At 44.8% G+C, this 7,140-nt stretch overlaps 1 pseudogene; it reads right to left on the reverse strand.

Annotated features, from left to right (window-relative positions):
* Positions 1-2,717: 2,717 nt before the first annotated feature.
* Positions 2,718-6,533, reverse strand: LOC102443231 (annotated as a pseudogene).
* Between the last annotated feature and the right edge of the window lie 607 nt (positions 6,534-7,140).

The following is a 7,140-nucleotide window of genomic DNA, read 5'->3' on the forward strand; positions in this document are numbered from 1 at the left end:
TTCATAAAATTTCAGGTTTGGATGTTTCTTACATTGAGAAAGCTCTCAGAGGTATAAACCAAACCTGTTTTGCTCTTAATTTACCTCTCATTCCAGGCAGGGTCATGAACTTAGTGAGTATCCACTGTAAATGGGAAATGAACAAAAATTAAGGATACAAAAGGTTTTGTGAGCTTTGAACTGCCTCCCAGAGCAGCCAGACCAGAAATGTATCTCTTTTTAAATGCAAATCAACTGCCATTGTAGGTGAGGCATTCGATTTTTTTTTTCACTGAAATTTCTCAGGACATGAATTCTCAAGTGGCTCAGAGTTGACATATATTATTGGCTTTTATTCTTCCCCATACCTAAGTCACTCCCAGGGTGTTCGCAAGGCACTTAGAGAAGCGCATTCACCCACCAGGCTGCCAATTGATCATTTAGTACTTTATTACATGACTTAGTACCAGAAAGTGGGGAAAGCACAGAGTGGAATTTGATTCCTTATCATTATTTGCATGACATATATAGCACTTTTCTCCAGGTTCTGTGCAGAGAATATTTAACAAGCCACATTAACTTCCAGGCATCTAGAATTGTATGGCTGAAAACAAAGGAAGCAGAAAAGGTAAAATGTGGGATAAGGGAAGATCTGACTCAGAGAAAAAAGAAAGGCAGAAAAAAGCAAAATCAAGTCCCAAAGAGCGTGGAAAGTGTGCTAGCTACCTGGGTGTGGTGGCATCCAACAGTCCACAAAACAAAACTACCCAAACAGCTTCACTTTCCTATGTGCTTTAGGTCAGAGGTCAGTGTTAAACTGGATAAGGGACAATTGAGGCTAGAAAATAAGAGCAAAAGTATTTCCACTTTGTCATGAATGTATTAAAAGCTGAAGACAGTGGAGCATAAGGAAATCTTTATGTGGATCCCAAGTAGAAAGTCTATTATCGAGTTGTGCTGATATAAACCAGCCAGAGTAGAGAGCACAAACACCTAAAATGCTTGTTATGCCCAGATTTCAAGATTCCCAAGAGCCCACCAGGGAGCCAGCCAGTCCGATGCAAAAGCAAAGAGTCCTTTATTTCAAACCCGGGCTTGGCTCCCCTACCCTCCTTACTGACACAGCAGCAAGTGGCAGAGAGAGAACTCTGTGTGGAGACGGGTTTTATAGGGGGGGTTGGAGTAAGGGGAGGAGAAAGGACTGTGCTCTGCCGATTGGCCAGGCGTAAGTCGGTGTCTTGTTCCTGGGTGTGGCTAGCAGAGGCTTAGACTTCCGGGAAGAAGCTCCTTGCCAAGCACGTGGCTGCCCCAAAATGGAGGACACAGGATAAGATGGAGGGCGTAGTCCTCGCCCTTTCAATGCTCTTCTTTCTAAGAATAACAAGCACCTAGAGTTTGTTATTCTTAGCAGCTTCAGTCATCCAGGAATTTAACTTAAAAAAATATTAGCCTTGGTCAGTTTTTATCAGGATAGGCTTTTCTCTAAATGGTTTCCTAATTTTCAGCATTTTAAATTGGCCCTTCAGTGAGACAAACATGCACACATGTGCATGTGCAGACACACATACACACACACACACACACACACACACACACACACACACTCACATCACGAAGTGGTCTAGTGAATGAGAAGCAGAGGACTATGATATCATATATAGGGTTATAATTTCCAGGTGACTGGATACACACCCCTATATGACTTTGCATTGGATTTGTAGACCTAGTTTAGGGGATGCACATTTTTCATTGCTCACCTTTTAAAGTATATTCTGGATGTTTCTCAAAACTATCTCAACATCCAATATCCCCCAAACCTCTAACTGTGGCCATGTAAGACCTGCATCAGTTCATAAAAGTCTCTTTAATCACATGTGATTCTCATTACCAGGATGTCCTCTTTCCAAGAAATCACTAAGAGAAAAGAGACAACTTGAAGAGATTTGGCAAAACTTCTCTGGTCATTTCCAAGAGACAAACGTTTCCTTTAACACATTAATTCACACATTTTGGCATAGAGAGTGCACATTATCTTTGCAGTTATCACCAGCCTCAAAAAAACCTTGGAAATTTTGTGGAAAAGCTTAGTGGCTCATGCTTTACATGGCAGGGTTCCCCCACCTGGCATCTACTACTTGCTATAGCCATTTGTGGGATATTGCTTTCCAGATAAAAATTGAGCTGGAAGATAAAATGGGGAGAGCATCACAAAGTGTCTTGTAATCTCCAGATATATTTGGGAGCAGCTTAATTTCTATTTGTCTAGGCTTTCCGATGTTTATCATAGAGCTTTCATTTGGAAAGGGGAAACCTGGCTTACATGGTAAATAACAGGTATGTTGTCTCAAAAGATACAATGCACGATGTCCATTTTTTTAACCATCCATGTACCCTTTCAACAAATACATGGTGAATATTTTTTTGGGGGGGTAGCAAAAATATTTTTTATTTATAATTTGCAGTTTCACAAGTGAAAATCGTACATTTTTACACATAACAATTTCGTTTTGTTAAATTTGCACACATCTACAGAACTTTCACACAACAAGCACCGGAAACTGTGCAGGCAGTAGGATAGGCAAATACTAAAATGTATTTATTAACCAAATGATAGCTGAAGGCCCTACCTCAGCTAGACAATTTATACAGATAGTTCTTTATATACATAAAAAAATTCTTCACCTAGATCCAAACAGCAGCTTTTTTAAAAAAAGAAAAACATACTTTTCTCATTTTATTTAAACTGACTCAACTGTATCATTTTCTGTTTTAATTTAATGGACCTGGTGCCCTGGAAGGGACTTGCACGGGTCACCTGTACCCTCCAGAACCTAAGAAGGAGAGGGGCTTGCTCAGGCCACGTGACTGGGCAGTTTCCATCTTTGCCGTGGAGAGGAAGGGAGCTGATGTTGAGAGCCACAGACAGGCCGGACACTTGCTGATGGCCTCCCACTAGGTGCCCACGCCACCCTCCTACCGGTAAAGCCCATGACTCGGGAGCAGCTCTGAGAGGCTCTTCTCCACTCAATGGGTGTTGCTATGCTCTCCTCTGTACAAGCTGGTGGGGTATCAATTTGTTCTTCCTTAACTTTGGGGCTTTCACAGGGTTCCTGCAATTCATTTTTGACAATGTTCAACATAATGTTCAAAGGGTTTTCAACTGGTGTCTTGCCAGGAGATGGTGTACAATCAAATGAAGATGTATTTTGATCATCTTCATAACATGATGGATGATAAATCTTTCCATCCACTCTAATGGCATTCTTTAAATGCCACTCCTCCTCTTCTTCATCCCAGTATTGTTCAAATTGTTCTTGACAGATTTTACAACTCTCCTCTGCTCCAGCTGGCCCTGCCGGCACACTTTGGAACTCCTTTTCTTTAGCAGCTTCCTGAGTTTTGAGCACAACTTCTTCATGCACCTTTTCAAAAAACTGGCTCTTTCCACGTTCTTCCAAATCAGCTATTTCCTCAAATTCTATCCAGTCTGTTAAACTGTAGTACCAACGTCTATGAGTAACTTTTCTGCAAACGTCTTTTTCAGTTCTATTTTTCCGATAATGCCAGTCCAAGTGATCTGCATATACATCTGCCTGTGATGTTGTAAACCTCATTCCACAAGAGTAACACTGAATACCAGTGTACAGTCGATTTATAACACTATCATAACGTTGTTTTAACTCTTCAATTGTAAAATTGGTAAGATCTGGAACATCTTGATCTTCATTTTGATCTTCCTCCTCTTCAGTGGGAGGCTGAGCAGCAACTTCATTTACTTGTGGTGTAGCTGAATCAGGCTGGGACAACTTGAGAATTCCTGTTTTTCGCAGTTTTGAAAATAATTCATTGACATCCACCTGACTGAGGTGATTATCAGGATATGCCTTAGGAAGGGCTCCTGAAAGATTCTGAACAAATGCTTCAGGATTTTGTGGATGAACTGGTAAAAATTGTTGTCCCTGGCCAAATGGTACTGGCTGAGCAACACCAGTCAGAACCTGTTGAGATGCCTGAATGTTTCCTACTGTTATCGGAGCAGATAAATTGCCAAAGTTTCCAAATTGAGGACTTTGAAGATTCTTTTCACCAAAATAGTGTCCAGAAGCTCTGCTAAGGGGATTTGAGAAACTCTGGTTCCCAGGGCCATGCGGTCCATTAAAATTGGGTCCTTGAGGTGAATCAAATATTTGTTGGTGTCTTTGGAATTGCAGTCCTTGGGATGGGGCATTAAAAGCATTGCCAGGTGGCTCATGATATGGGCCAGTCTGACTGAAAGAAACGGATTCAAGCCTTTGTGAAGGATGATTGTCAAATCGTGTGCCTTGAAGACCAAGGGGAATATCAAACCTTGATGCTTGCTGGTGTTGCGGACCATCAAATCTTTGAGGAACACCATCAAATCTTGGTTGAACCTGCTGTCCAGGTGGTCCATCAAATCTCTGTGGGCCTGGTTGACCAGTTCTTTCAAATCTAGGACCTGGTTGACCATGTAATCCATCAAATCTTGGTAAGAGTGAGGGCTGACCTGGCTGCCCATCAAACCTGAAAGCAAGACAACCTTCAAATCTTGGACCACCTTGACCCAGAGGCCCTTCAATTCTCAGTCCACTTCCTGGTACAGGACCCTCAAACCTGATCCCAACCCCTGGTTGACCATGGGGACCCTCAAACCTAAGGTTTCCACCAAGTTGATTATGTTTTCCTTCAAACCTCAGATCAGCTACTGACTGACCATGGGGGCCCTCAAACCTCATTCCAACTCCCTGCTGTAGCAAAGGGCCCTCAAATCTGATCCCACCTGCTGGTTGACCATGAGGTCCATCAAACCTAATTGCAACTCCTGATGGACCATGACCCCCCTCAAATCTATGTCCACTTACAGGCTGACCTCTGGGATTATCAAATCTAAGTCCACTCACAGGCCGACCATGAGGTCCCTCAAACCTCAGACCTCCCACAGGTTGACCCCGATTTCTCTCAAACCTGAGCCCACCCACAGGCTGGCCCCCTGGTCCTTCAAATCGTAGACCACCTACAGGTCCCTCAAACCTCAGACCAGGGGAACCTTCAAACCGAAAACCACCTCCGCCTGCTTGACCAATTGGCCCTTCAAACCACAGAGGTGTCCCTACTGGTCCTGGAGGACCTTCAAATCTCAAAGGACACCTGCCTCCTAGCTGACCTTGTGGTCCTTCAAATCTCAAAGGACCACCTCCCCCCATTTGTCCAGGTGACCCATCAAATCGAAGAGAACCTGGTGCAGGAGGTCCATCAATTCTAGGGCTTAATTTACTAGGTCCTTCAAAATTCATCTTGGTTGGGCCATCTCTTGTTACTGATGGCCTACTAGGTCCATCAAATAATGGTCTGTCTTCAGCTAACACTATAAGTCGCTGATTTATATCAAGGCCGGCGAATCGTGATGCTGGGCTATCTACAAATGGTTTATCTGTATCTTCACATCTAGGTCGCTTGAGTGGAAAACGATCATTGAATGGTGACCTCTGCTTTTCTCGTACACCTTCTTGATACTGAAATAGCTGTAGAATTTGATGCACAACAAGGAACTCATCCTGTGTAATTTCACCAGATGCTAAACGTTCACTCATCTTTTGAAGTAATTCTCTTTTGCCTGCAAGAGTTAACTCTTTAGGAATCTGAAGATTGGCATCTACACTTAATCGATGCTGTTGCTTTGGGGCTCGAGGTGACAAAATTCCTTTAGTGCTTGACCAGCTTTCCCTATGGTCGTCACCTTGTTGCAAGCTTTTATTTTCTTCCCAACCAGATTTCCATCTTTTGTTAGACTTGGAATTTGACCAATTTTCCACATTCTCCTTTGGTTCAGTGCCTGACTTTGTAGAATGCTCACTTGTAGTTTCTTGCGGTCGTTCCTCTTCAGTCTTTTTTATTCGCTTTGGATCTCGAACATCCTGCTCAGTACTTCTCTTAGCATTTCTTTCTTCCCTGGAAGGTGGCATAAAGTCTTCCATGTGTGACTGCTTACATCCAGATTGGCGAATCTTTCCAGCTGAAGGCTCTTCAGGCGATTTATTTAAAAATTTAGGATTCACATGGATGCTAGATTTATTCACATTGCGGGGTAGAGGTTGAATAGGCCAAGCAGGATCTAATGAGTTGACTCTGACATCCAGGGCATAAAGTTTCTTCAATGGGAATACCTCATCCCACGTGGAACGTAATTTAAATAGACGTTTTCTAGTATTTTCATCCACCTTTTCAAACACACAAATAAATGTTGCAACTAGATTTTTAGTAAAGGCAGCGAGATACTCTCGCCCAACGTTTTTCACGATAGAATCCATAAGGTACAGAAGAGGAAGCTTCTCTGAGGAAGGAGCCTTGGCGGTTTGGGCCTCGATGAGAGAGACGATCTCCTTGGCGAAGGGCAGGTTCTCCTCGGCTACCATGGTCAGCATATTGATGTACGGTTTGCTATTGAAGGTCAGGTCTTCCAGGGATGACTGATAATCCCGACAGGCGTCCTCCCCGCCCCAAGCGGGACCGGCCTTGGCCGGCGTTGGCTCCGACATTGCGCCGCAACTGCAGCCGCTCTGGACACCCCGCCTCCCTCCCGACTGCGCTTCCTCTCCCAGGCTCCGGCCTCACCAAATGCTGACCGCAGAGGGGGTTGGGGTATGACGTGGGGGGGGGGGGGGACCTCCGGGTACGCAACGCCGCCCTCTCACGGGTGATCTCTGTCCACTTCCAGACGCCTCAGGAGCCTCTTTCTCTACAGGCACAAAAGGGCGCCGGCGCAGGAGGCTCCAGCTCCGAAAATGTCTGTGTTCCCAACCGCTGAGTCGTGCGAAATGCTGTTTCCCCTATTCTTAAACTAGGAGTTGATTTGCAGGAAGTCCAACCACGGTGCTAGCATTTAGTTCTTCCTATGGGAGTGCACCCCGCACTGCAGTGATTGGGACAGGAAGTGGGTGGCACCTGTTACCAGCCCCAGGAGGTGGGGCTTGCCTGGCCTTGTTTAGGCATCAGCTGCAGTAACTTGTGGCTCCACTAGGGGTCAGGGCAGCAGCACTGGACCTTCCATCTGAGAGGGGCCTGGGCCAGTCCTGCCTCAGCCTTGCAGCACCCCTGCCCCTCCCAGGCCAAAGGGGTTCTGGCTTAGTCTTTGGTCTCCCCTAG

The sequence above is a fragment of the Myotis lucifugus genome, unplaced genomic scaffold, assembly GCF_000147115.1.
Source record: "Myotis lucifugus unplaced genomic scaffold, Myoluc2.0 scaffold_238, whole genome shotgun sequence".
NCBI lineage: Eukaryota > Metazoa > Chordata > Mammalia > Chiroptera > Vespertilionidae > Myotis > Myotis lucifugus.